Here is a 12,944-nt window from a genome sequence, read left to right as displayed (position 1 = left end):
TGTTTCCCCGTTTTTTAATACATTCTTTGGTAAAATTAATGATGTCGTTCACAGCTGCAACTCGTCCCACAAAAAAACAAGCCCTAGTCTAGGTAGCTGTAGTTCTGGCTCTTGGAAGAAGGGGAGGAATAATGGTAAGTGCTGATGGAGGAGCGCATGACCGGACCTGTCCATCTGCCTCCGGCAGTAGAGAAGCAGCTTTCCCATGTGCAGCCTTATAAATGGAGGAGGGAGATAGACAGGTCGGGTCACGCGCTCCTCCATCAGCGGCCATCCTGAGATCAGAGGAAATTTGGAATCTGTGAAGAAGGAGGAGGAAAACCCGTAATCCTTGTATATTAGTAAGTGCAACAAAATCATCTGCAAAACACTTCTGTAATAAATAAAAGGTAAAGTGGCCATCCCGTTTGCAAAGTGAGTATGTGCATGTTTGTTGTGCTGTACCAGTAAGATGACAAACCTCAGTACCCTTCCTGCAGTTTGTTTAAAAATGCTTCCATCACCCTCCCCAGGTCCAGCAGGGAGTCTCTCCTGCTCCTTCCAGTGTCTGTTAGTGTTTGCAATGCTGCATCCAATCAGTGACTCTAAGGCTCCCGTGTCATCAACTCAGAGCCCCTGAGCTCGCGTCTCTAACTGGCTGCAGCGTTGTCAACAAGATGTCAGCACTGCAGACAATGGGAGCAGTGAGGGAGATTCAGTGCTGGACCCTGGAGGGCATAGGTTGTTTTTTTTCTGTAAACACTGCAGCAGGCGAACAGGGTTTTCAGAAACTGGAAAACCCATTTAAGGCTGAATTTGAACTCAACAACCTCATAAACGACTGTTAAGTATCTGTTAGGAGACTGGTGGCCAGTCCTTACTGTGATATATGGGCGTATGAATTCGGCCTTATACTGGGTCCACGCATTGCAGCAACATATAATTATATAGGTTGAAAGAAGACTCCGGTTCATCCAGGTCCGCCGTTCTCCACTAGCTCTACATTCTCTATTACTAGATTATACAGTTAGGTCCACTAGATTATACAGTTAGGTCCATATATATTTGGACAGAGACAACATTTTTCTAATTTTTGATAAAAATTCACTGCGCTTATACTCATAAAACCTGAAAACAGTGCTAAAATAATTGTACCGTGGTGATACACTAATACTGGTGTCTTGGGGATACCTCCATTCAAAAAGAATGGGATACCCTCTTTGCCTCTTTTTCTAATCAGGCTTTACATTTCATTATTGAAAAAAGATCACTAAACCTCAAAAAAAAACTACCCAAATTATTACCAAACTTTTTGAACAACTCAGAACATTTAATCAGGTAGAGGGTATTCAAGATCTTACCTCCAGTATCATATCAAGACTAAAGGAAAATGAAATTCTGAATAAAAAAATGAAAAAATTTGCTTGTGATAATGTACCTTTAAATTCAGGCACTATTTCTATTTCCCCAATCCCCCAAAATGAGAGGCTGCAATCTAGTCCCTCACAGCAACAGTTTTTAACTCTTGATGAATATCAATTAACACCATCCAAAACTCCAGCTGATAATTCTATGGTTTTTTCCACGTATGCGGATACGAACTCCACTCAATATTACCCCAGTTTCTACACAGAAATTAAGTCAAGGATCATCTACTGGTGGTGTTCCGTCAAGTAGGTCTGATTCAACTAATTGTATTTTGGGGGTATTAAATCCTAGCACACCTTTAGGGACACAACATTCCCTGTCTGATGAATTACCCATTCGGTATAATAATATTTCTACATCAAATAGGTACTCTCAGCTTTCTCAGGATGTGGAGGATACATTAGATTTGGAGGAGCCTGGTCCCAGTACCCGGGGGTCCACTATTAATAGTAATTGTCCCCCAATCAAATCCAACCCTAATAAAGCAGGGGGTAAATCAATTAGAGGTGCATTAAAGCCAAACCTATTGTCGAACCAAATCCATCGTATGCCCTTAGAGGGTAGCACTAATACTGCTAAAAGCCAATATAGATACAAAAATGGTAATACCCTGAGGAGAAATAGAGGTCCTGTTTTTCAACCCACCATTAACCAGAATTTTTTTCAGTTAAACACTGGAAAACCAAAAGAGGCAAGAGAGGTGGGCAACTCACCAAAAAGAAAATAACTCCATTAGATCCATCACAACAACAGAAAATCTTTAATCTAAGTTCTTACTCATTATCCTCTAATGAACGATCATTACTTCAAAAAGGATTAAAATTTGCCCCCACGAAAACCACCAGCTCGTTCAATCTATATATTAGTATGAAAAAATTCTTACGGAATTTGGCCCTTAAAAAATATTTTTTAAAAAGGACCCAGTTAAGCCAGAGGTCATCAACAATTATTCACACTACTCTATCTAATCCATCATCATTCAATCCAGTAAGTGAATACTCAAATGCTTTTCATTCTTTTGAAACCCTAGTCACCTCTGATTTGAGAAAATCATATAAGGGCAAACCCAAATTTTTGAAGCACAATCTCAGTAATCAGGAAAAGAAATCACTTATTGACCTTCAGGAGAACAATAATATAATCATACGACCAGCTGATAAAGGAGGAGGTATTGTTATCCTTGATCGGATTCATTATCATCAGGAATCAGATTACTGGAGGATACTGTAACCTATCGAAAATTATCAAATGATCCTACCTCTACTTATGTTAAACAATTGAGTGAATTAGCCCAGTATGGTAAAACCTCTGGTATTCTCACTAAAAAGGAATACTCATTTATCACTAATAAAACCCCCACACTAGCAGTCTTTTCTCATATCCCAAAAACACATAAAAACCTAACTCATCCCCCAGGTAGACCAATTATAACCGGTATTAACTGCTTAACAGCCAATTTATCCAAATATGTAGACACACATTTACAAAGATCTATGTGCCTTCTACCTACATATCTGAAGGATACAACACACATACTTCAAATTTTGGAAACTACAGTGGAAATCGAATTATTTTTTGGGCACACTTGACATCAAATCGCTATATACGGTGATTAATCACCAAAAAAGCTGCGAAGCAGCAATTTACTTTCTTCACAAATTGGAGATTTATGAAGAAAACCAAATTAATTTTATTGGGAAAAGCATTGAGTTCATTCTCTCTCATAACTATTTTTTGAACGAAAAACAATTTTATTTGCAGGTACTGTATGTGGAACTGCAATGGGCACGCGTTTCCCGCCTAGCTATGCCAACACATATGTTGGAAAGTGGGAGCAATCATCTATTTATATCAACGATGGCCAGTTATTAAAAGGGCTAAGTCTATGGTGTCGTTTCATAGACGTTTTCTTTATTTGGAAGGGCTCAAAATTGGCATTAGGCTGTGTGCCCACGATGCGATTTTTAAGTGTTTTTGCCGCGATTTTCGGCGCAAAAATGTTTAAAAATCTTGTACATGACGCACCCCATGCATTCCTATGGCATTCCGCACATGCTGTGCTAATGTTGCGCTTTTTTCCGCGGCGGAAAAAATCGCAGCATGATAATTCTTTTGTGCGGAATCACAAAGAATTGCCGCGATTCCGCACCCATAGGAATGCATGAGAATCGCTTACTTCCTGCATGTGGCTATGCCCACCATGCGGGAAGTTAAGCGTCTCATGTGCGGTTGGTACCCACGGTGTGGAGGAGAGGAGACTGTCCTCCAGGCCCTGGGTACCATACCCCTGTAAAAAAAAGAATAAAAAATCGGGGTATATTTACCTTCCGACGTCCCGCGCTGCATTCCCGGGCCTCAGCGGCAAGGTCCTGTGATGACGTAGTTTCGCGTGACTCTAGCGGTCTCGCGAGATCGCTATAGTAACGCGAGACCAACGTCATCACAGGTCTCTCAAGGCATCGCTGGGAACGCTGAGGCCGGGAATGCAGCGCGTGACGTCGGAAGGTAAATATACCCCGATTTTTTATTTTTTTATCATTTTTAACATTTTATCTTTTACTATTGAGGCCGCATAGGCAGCCTCAATAGTAAAAAGCTGCTCACACTTGTCAAACACTATGTTTGACGAGTGTGACCAACCTGTCAATCACTTTCCAAGCGATGCTTCAAATCGCTTGGAAAGTGCTTGAGAAAATCGTGGCAAAATCGCGAACAGAATCGTGGTGAAATCGCGCAGAAAAAACAGCGCGATTTCTGGGAAGGAGTCCGGTTTTCATTGTGCGTTTTAAAACGCTACGTGGGCCCATAGCCTTAGAAAGTTTTCTTTCAGGCCTAAACAATAACAACTATGGCCTGGAATTTACACCGACCATAAGCCAAACCAGTATTAATTTTCTGGATCTTACAATTTTCACTGAAGGTAATAAATTAATAACCAAGTGTCATAGAAAAGCAGTGGATTCTAATAGCTATATTCATCTTGATAGCTGCCATTTACCAATTTGGCTAACCAATGTCCCTAAGGGACAATTTATTCGAATTAGGAGAAACTGTGAATGATGATGACTATGATAATGAATCTAGACACCTTATTCACCAACTAGTAGCCAAGAGCTACGCATCTGAAACACTAGAGAAAACTTGATCTACAATTAAAACCATCTCCAGAAGTAATCTGATTCATAAACCTATTTCAAATAGAGACCCGCCAAGTCTTCAGGAACAAATTTATCAGTTACCCTTCATTACCCAGTACCATTCAGGACATATAAAATTTAATAAAATTATTAGAAAACACTGGCCGTTATTGCTGAGACACCGTCATTGGCAATCTTTTACCGCCCCACCCAAAATTCATATACAAGAAAGCCCCAAACTTAGGCCTCTTATTAGCTCCTACTACCAAACCTATATTTCCTCCAAAAATACCATCTGTGAGCCATTTCCTGACCCCAAAAAAAGGTTTTTTTCCATGTGGTAAATGTTCATGTTGTTTACGCACATGTATTAAAAAAGAACTACAAACTACCTTCTATGACTCGGATCAGATTAATGAGTTTAACATTAAATCCGCCATCTCGTGCCAATCAAAGGGAGTTATTTACCTACTGAAATGCCCTTGCAATAAATTCTATGTGGGTAGAACAAAGAGAAGACTCACAGACCGTATAAAGGAGCATTTGGATAATATAAGGGGTTCAAAGGTCACCCCCTATCTCGTCATTTTGTGGATACCCACAATCGATCCTGTCATGGTATCTCCTTCTGTGGCATTGAACTAGTTCGCCCCAAGCCAAGAGATGGGGATTTTCTAAAACAGATGTCTAGAATTGATTCCAGATGGATTTTTCTTCTGGACAGTATGGCCCCCAAAGGCCTAAACTATGAAATTGAACTTTATGCCTTTTAAACTATTCTCTATTAGATATTTCTAATAAAGGTCAATTTCAGTCTGGTCAAAATTGTAGAATTGGTACAGGGAATACATAGGGGTCCTTTATTTACGCTATTATTATTCACTACTTAATAAAACCCCTGTTTTTAAATAGTGCTTCTCAAATATTGCATTTTATTTAATGTTGTATTTCCTAACAAACACCTATTTTTATTGGTTATTAGGTGTTTCATTTTATATTTAAATTTATACTTAATTTCCTTTTTCAATTATTTTCTTTTTAGCACAATTTTAACCCCTTTCTGACATAAGACGTACTATCCTGTCCATGGGACCCGGGCCCCTATGCCCATGGACAGGATAGTACGTCTAGCGCGATCAGCGGCACCCACGTGGTGAGCACCGCTGATCGCGGGCGGGTGTCAGCTGATTATCACAGCTGACACCCGGCACAATGTGTCAGGGGCGGTCACGGACCGCCCCGACACGTTAACCCCTTGCACACCGCGATCAAACATGATCGCGGTGTACCAGGGGTTAAAGGGAAGCATCGGCAGGGAGGGGGCTCCCTCCGTGCTTCCCTGAGCCTCCCCACAGCAGCGCAATGTGCAGCGCTGCTGCGGGGGGCTTCATTCCTGCAGGTCCCCGAATCCAAGATGGTGACGGGGACCTGCAGGGAGCTGGCTTCCTCAGTGCCTGCAAAGCGCAGTTACGAGGAAGCCAAGTACAGTGCCTGTGACAGATCGCTGATCTGTCACAGTGATCTGTGATGTGACAGATCAGCGATCTGTCACATGACAGTTATGTCCCCCCTGGGACAATGTAATAAAGTTAAAAAAAAAAAAGTGTAAGAATAATTTTTAAAAAATCGCTAAATAAATAAAAAAAAAAAAAAATTCCCTAATAAATTCATTTTTTGGAAATAAAAAAAAAAACAATAAAAGTACATATTTGGTATTGCCGCGTCCGTAATGACCTGCCCTATAAAACTGTCCCATTTGTTAACCCCTTTAGCGAACCCCTTAAAAATTAAAAATAAAATACGAAGCAAAAAATAATGATTTATTATCATACCGCCAAACAAAAAGTGCAATAACGCGCGATCAAAAAGACGCATATAAATATCCATGGTACCGCTGAAAACGTCATCTTGTCCCGCAAAAAACGAGCCGCCATACAGCATCATCCGCAAAAAAATAAAGTTATAGCTCGCAGAATAAAGCGATGCAAAAATAATTATTTTTTATATAAAATAGTTTTCATTGCATAAAACCGCCAAAACATAAAACGACCTAAATGAGGTATTGCTGTAACCGTACCGACCCGAAGAATAAAACCGTCTTATCAATTTCACCGCATGCGGAACGGTGTAAACGCACCCCCCAAAAGAATTTCATGAAACGCTGTTTTTTGTTCATTCTGCGTCCCAAAAATCGGAATAAAAAGCGATTAAGAAATGTCACGTGCCTGAACATGGTACCGATAAAAACGTCAACTCGTCCCGCAAAAAATAAGACCTCACATGACTCGGTGGGTCAAAATACGGAAAAATTATAGCTCTCAATATGTGGTGATGCAAAAACTATTTTTACAATAAAAAGCGTCTTTTAGCGTGCGACAGCTGCCAAACATAAAAACCGCCATACATAGTAAATCAAACCCCCTGTTATCACCCCCTTAGTTAGGGAAAAATAATAAAATTAAAAGAAAATGTATTTATTTCCATTTTCCCATTAGGGTTAGGGCTGAGATTAGGGTTAGGGGTGTGTTGGGGTTAGAATTGGGGGTTTCCACTGTTTGGGCACATCGGGTGTTTTCCAAATGCAACATGGTGTCTGATCTCAATTCCGGCCAATTCTGCGTTGAATAAGTCAAATGGTGCTCCTTCCCTTCCAAGCTCTGCCATGTGCCCAGTGTTTTACCCCCACATGTAGGGTATCAGCCTACTCAGGACAAATTGCAAAACAACTTTTGTGGTCCAATTTCTCCTGTTACCCTTAGGGTATGTGCACACGCTGCGGTTTTTGCTGCGGTTCCGCTGCGGTTTTGGCCCTGCGGAACCGCAGCAGTTCCGCAGACATGGTACTTTACCATGTAACCCTATGGGTTTTCAAAACCGCAGTGCTCACGCTGCGTTTTTTTCCGCGCGGTTTTGCTGCGGTTTTTTTTCCGCAGCATGTCAATTGTTTCTGCGGATTCCGCTGCGGCTTCACACCTTTAACATAGTAGAGGTGTGAAACCGCAGGGCAAAACCGCAGGCCAAAACGCAGCAAAACCGCAGGTCACTTTACCTGCGGTTTTACCTGCGTTTCTGCGCGGAAAAAACCGCAGCGGAATCCGCAGCGTGTGCACATAGCCTTAGGAAAATAAAAAATTGGGGGCAAAAATATCATTTTTGTGGAAAAAAATGATTTTTTTATTGTCACGCCCGGGCGTTATAAACTTCTGTGAAGCACTTGGGGGTTCAAAGTGCTCACCACACATCTATATAAGTTCCATGGGGGGTCTAGTTTCCAAAATGGGGTCACTTGTGGGGAGTTTCAATAGTTTAGGTACATCAGGGGCTCTCCAAACGCACATGACACCCGCAGACCATTCCATCAAAGTCTGCATTCCGAAACGTCACTACTTCCCTTCTGAGCCCCGACTTGTGCCCATACAGCAGTTTTCTCCCACATATGAGGTATCAGTGTACTCAGGACAAATTGGACAACAACTTTTGGGGTCCAATTTCTCCTGGTACCCTTGGGAAAATAAAAAAATTGGTGACTAAATGATGTTTGTGGAAAAAATACGATTTTTTTATTTTCACGCCCAGGCATTATAAACTTCTGTGAAGCCCTTGGGAGTTCAAAGTTCTCACCACACAACTAGATAAGTTCCTTGGGGGTCTAGTTTCCAAAATGGTGTCATTTGTGGGGGGTTTCCACTGTTTTGGTACATCAGGGGTTTTCCAATTGCGACATGGTGTCCGATCTCAATTCCAGCCAAAAACGTCAAATGGCGCTGCTTCCCTTCCGAGCTCTGCCATGCGCCCAAATAGTGGTTTACCCCCACATGTGGGGTATCAGCATACTCAGGACAAATTGCACAATAACTTTTAGGGTCCTGTTACCCTTGGGAAAATAAAAATTGGGGGTGAAAAGATCATTTTTTTGGAAAAAATATAATTATTTAATTGTACCACTGTACGTTATATACTTGTGTGAAGCCCTTGTGGGTTCAAAGTTCTCACCACATATCTAGATAAGTTCCTTGGGGGGGTCTAGTTTCCAAAATGGGGTCGCTTGTGGGGGGTTTCCACTGTTTAGGTACATCAGGGGCTCTCCAAACGCGACATTCCAGCCAATTTTGCATTGAAAAAGTCAAACAGCGCTCCTTCCCTTCTGAGCTCTGCCATGCGCCGAAACAGTGGTTCCCCCCACATATCAGGTATCAGCGTACTCAGGACAAATTGCACAATAACTTTTGCAGTCCAATTTCTCCTGTTACCCTTGGTAAAATAAAAAAAATTGAACCTGAATTATTTTTTTTGTGAAAAAAAGTTAAATGTTCATTTTTTTTAAATATTCAAAAAATTCCTGTGTCGCACCTAAAGGGTTAATAAACTTCTTGAATGTGGTTTTGAGCACCTTAAGGGGTGCAGTTGTTAGAATGGTGTCACTTTTGGGTATTTTCTATCATATAGACCCCTCAAAGTGGCTTCAAATGTGATGTGGTCCGTAAAAATAAAATGGTGTTGTAAAAATGAGAAATCGCTGGTCAATTTTTAACCCTTATAAATTCCTAAGAAAAAAAATTTTTGGTTCCAAAATTGTTCTGATGTAAAGTAAACATGTGGTAAATGTTAGTTATCAAGTTTTTTGTGTGTCGTATCTCTGTGATTTAAGGGCATAAAAATGCAAAGTTGGAAAATTGCGAAATTTTCAAAATTTTCGCCAAATTTTCGTTTTTTTCACAAATAAACGCAAGTTATATGAATGAAATTTTACCACTAACATGAAGTACAATATGTCACGAGAAAACAATGTCAGAATCACCGGGATCCATGGAAGCGTTCCAGAGTTATGACCTCATAAAGGGACAGTGGTCAGAATTGTAAAAATTGGCCCGGTCATGAACGTGCAAACAACCCTTGGGGCTTACGGGGTAAATATTAAACAGCAATTCTAACATGGATTAATTATGTAAGTACACCAGCCTCATCAGCCTTATTCTCTGCTGGATCAGATGGGAGTTAAATGTCTGATGCCCAGAAACCATTGTCCTGCTAGGGTCAGTGCATGATGCTCTCCTGGTACGGCCGCGCAGCATGTGATGCCAGCTCTCCACATACAATGTGTGATGGAAACAGAATCAGGGTGACACTTTACAGCAGTCCTTGCTTAAAGGAGTTTTTTGTGGACAGTCCCTTTAAGGATGACATGCACCAGTCTGAACACTACCATGCGGTACTAGCGCCTTTTTTTATGTACTGCATGTCGTCTTGCAAGTAAAGCACTGCTCCCTTCAGACCCTTCCTATTAACCCTTTGCGCTGTACCATTGCTGGGTGGTCACTTTGCCCCCTGTATACGCTAGAAAAGACGCAGATGGTTTTAGTAATGCACACTGTTTACTCCTGGCCCATTACTGACACTGGGGCTGTTAGCCCCTCACCCCGCTGTGCCCCGCGCACTGCGCTCCCTGCAGAGCCTTCAGCGCTCGGAGCACAGACAACAAAGCTCTGCACAACTTTCCACATCACTGAACTCTGCGCGGCGCACAGCAGGGAGCCCAGGACGCCAGCTTCCCCTGCTCATTGGTCATTATAGGTCACATGACAGGGAGACCACCGCGGGTGCTTCCTGGAATTGTAGTCCTGAGGCGCGCTCCCTCCGCGTGCTCATCACTCCGATGAACTACAACCCCCGGAAGTCGCAGCGGCGACCGACCAATGAGGGCGCTCTTCCTGCACGTCGTCTTTATTTGTGGCAGTAGAAGGTATGGCAGCGCCTCTTTACTTGTATTGTGGGCTCGTGTGTGTTCATATTTGCGGGGTGCAGCGTGTGCGCCGCCTGGTACTTATGGTGTGCGTCATCTGTGCGCCATAGTGGGCGGTGATGTGGCTCACATTTAAAGGGATCTTGTAGGTGTGCACTGTAGCATGCAGGCTGTGTCCCGCATACAGTGGCGGCCACAGATCAGGACTGTGGCTGTGCAGGATAGATACCCTCACAAGTGTCTGTTATGGCCGCCGACTGGTGCATTTACTAATAGTGCAAAATATTAGTGCAATGGTCACCATGTTACACACCGCGGTGCACAGTGCGGCGCTATGGCTCATCTGTAAGGCACCGTTCACATTGAAGTGTGAGACTGTAATTGTGCGCTGTATGGCGGTGAGCGCAGCTCTGGAGGATGGCAGTATTATGTATTCTGCCTCCATCTGTGGGGTGCAGAGGTTCGTTCACACAAGAATCTGCAGCCAGGACACCGGACACCTCCTCAGATCGCCGGTGATTTGCTCACTGAGCCGCCCGCAGATCTGTCCCATTCATTAGCAATTTGGATTTTAATCTCGTTCATTACAGTAATGGGAAGGTTTCCTCTTCTCCGGCTTTCTGTGATTTAAAAAAAAAAAAAAAAAATCAGAAGAATTTGGTGCGTGACGTGTTCATGCAAAGAGTTTGGAACTGTTTAAATTGGCTGCCACTTTCTTTAAAAAGAAAAAAACTAAATGGTGAAATCACTCCACAAGCTCCCCCTTTGTAAGTGGCATTATATAGGGATTATGCAGGTAGGATTTAATCTTGGTCATTTTAGCCTCTTGGCTACACCATGATTGCTATACTTTACATCTATGCTCAGTACCCTATGGTGTTTATTCTCATGGCTCAGTTGCTTACATTTGTTATCACTTGCATTCATTATTGTACTATAGTCTATTTGGATGGATTATTCAATGGATCATTATGTTTAGTATTACATCTCTGAACATTTCTTCATTGCAGGTATGCTATTGTATGTGATATATTCTAGAGCCTTTTTTTATATATGTCCATTTACTGGAGGGAGCTCTTTGGGCTTTATTATAAGCCTTTGTGATAGTTTCATGTCATTGTATGACTTTTTAAATGTTTTTACATGGATGTTGTCTTTTTGTTACCAATAAAATTTGTAATTTTGCAGTGATCCCTGCATTTTGGTCAGTAGCTTTTTCTTCATTTTCTCTGTCCCATTTATTAGCAATTTAGATTTTAATCTCGTTCATTACAGTAATGGGAAGGTTTCCTTTTCTCCGGCTTTCTGTGATTTAAAAAAAAATCAGAAGAATTTGGTGCGTGACGTGTTCATGCAAAGAGTTTGGAACTGTTTAAATTGGCTGCCACTTTCTTTAAAAAGAAAAAAACTAAATGGTGAAATCAAAATGACAAAAATCTTGGCACTCAATGTGTAAAATATTCAGATACTTTTTATTTTGTGTATCCAGACAGAAAAGGTTAAACGTTTTCCGTCCACTATAGGACCTTCATCAGAACAATCTTGTTTACTGAAGCAGATAAATCCTTTAACTGCTAGTCAAAGAGGACAAAGTAGAGTGTCAGGATAGCCTGTGAATGTGTTAAGTAGCTGGCGTCTGGGAAGCGTGTATGGACTGGACCGTCCAAACTTAGAGCAGGCAGCTGTGCACCGTAGGGCTTCAGAGAGGAGACCTCCAGGGTCACTGGTATAGGGAGGGGAGACAGCACTGATAGCAGTGGGCATACAACCTCTGGAGTAGCACAGCGCAAGTGACGGCCTGGTCTGTGGTCTGGCAGCCCCGTGTGGAAGTCCAGTAGGATCGGAGACCGGGGCTGCGCTGCTGTTTTTTCTGCACCAGTTGCTGCTGGAACGAGCGGTCGTGATCTGGCGCTTATACAAAATGCATCAGATCGGGTCAGATTTCCTGTGAAACTCAGAGGATCACAATGGTGTCGTCAGATTGAACATGGCAACCGCCTGTAGGATGGAGAAGGGACCAGTTTTCTGGATCATATATGTAGACTTGCAGGGATGATAATGGATCCTTTCTCTCTTCTTTTTTAGGACCCGTGTGACTTTTTTTTTCTCTGACCCTGAATGGAGTTTATTGAAAAAGGAAGAGACGAGTCTGTATAGAAAAGTGACGGCAGATAAGTAGCGGACCCTGCCCTCTGTGGGTAAGCGACCGGAACCCAGGAGGGGACGTGTACGTCCTGCGAGCTGACTTCATACAAGGGTATTTTTGTCCTCTGAGCGCAAAGGACAAATAATAGCCAATGCGTTAGTGCACACAGTCTATGTCCCACACTGACCTAGGGTCCCGAGTGGAAAAAAATCACAGTGTGCACTAGTGTGGTCCGATCCGGCAGCTCCTGAACCCAAGCACCGTGCTGAGAAGCCAGTCACATCTGCACGGTTCAGCACTAGTGTGGTCCGATCCGGCAGCTCCTGAACCCGAGCACCATGCGGAGGAGCCAGTCACATCCGCACGGTTCAGCACTAGTGTGGTCCGATCCGGCAGCTCCTGCACCTGAGCACCGTGCTGAGAAGCCAGTCACGTCTGCACGGTTCAGCACTAGTGTGGTCCGATCCGGGAGCTCCTGAACCCGAGCACCATGCGGAGGAGCCAGTCACATCCG

At 42.6% G+C, this 12,944-nt stretch overlaps 1 protein-coding gene across 6 annotated transcripts in view; it reads left to right on the top strand.

Moving 5' to 3' along the window:
- The first annotated feature begins 13 nt into the window (after window positions 1-13).
- LOC141051725 (uncharacterized) overlaps window positions 14-12,944 on the top strand; it is a 38,971-nt gene continuing 26,040 nt past the window's right edge. The window contains exons 1-2 of one of the 6 annotated variants that reach the window (XM_073548721.1): window positions 10,131-10,284; window positions 12,370-12,482. The gene's annotated coding sequence lies outside the window, so the exon portion shown is untranslated. The other 5 variants (XM_073548720.1, XM_073548723.1, XM_073548722.1 and 2 more) reach the window with 5 other exon arrangements.

Source organism: Dendrobates tinctorius, unplaced genomic scaffold (assembly GCF_039654945.1).
Source record: "Dendrobates tinctorius isolate UK_male_01 unplaced genomic scaffold, ASM3965494v1 ptg000158l, whole genome shotgun sequence".
Lineage (NCBI taxonomy): Eukaryota > Metazoa > Chordata > Amphibia > Anura > Dendrobatidae > Dendrobates > Dendrobates tinctorius.
Note: the sequence above shows the minus strand (reverse complement) of the source record. Positions and strands in the feature narration are given on the sequence as shown.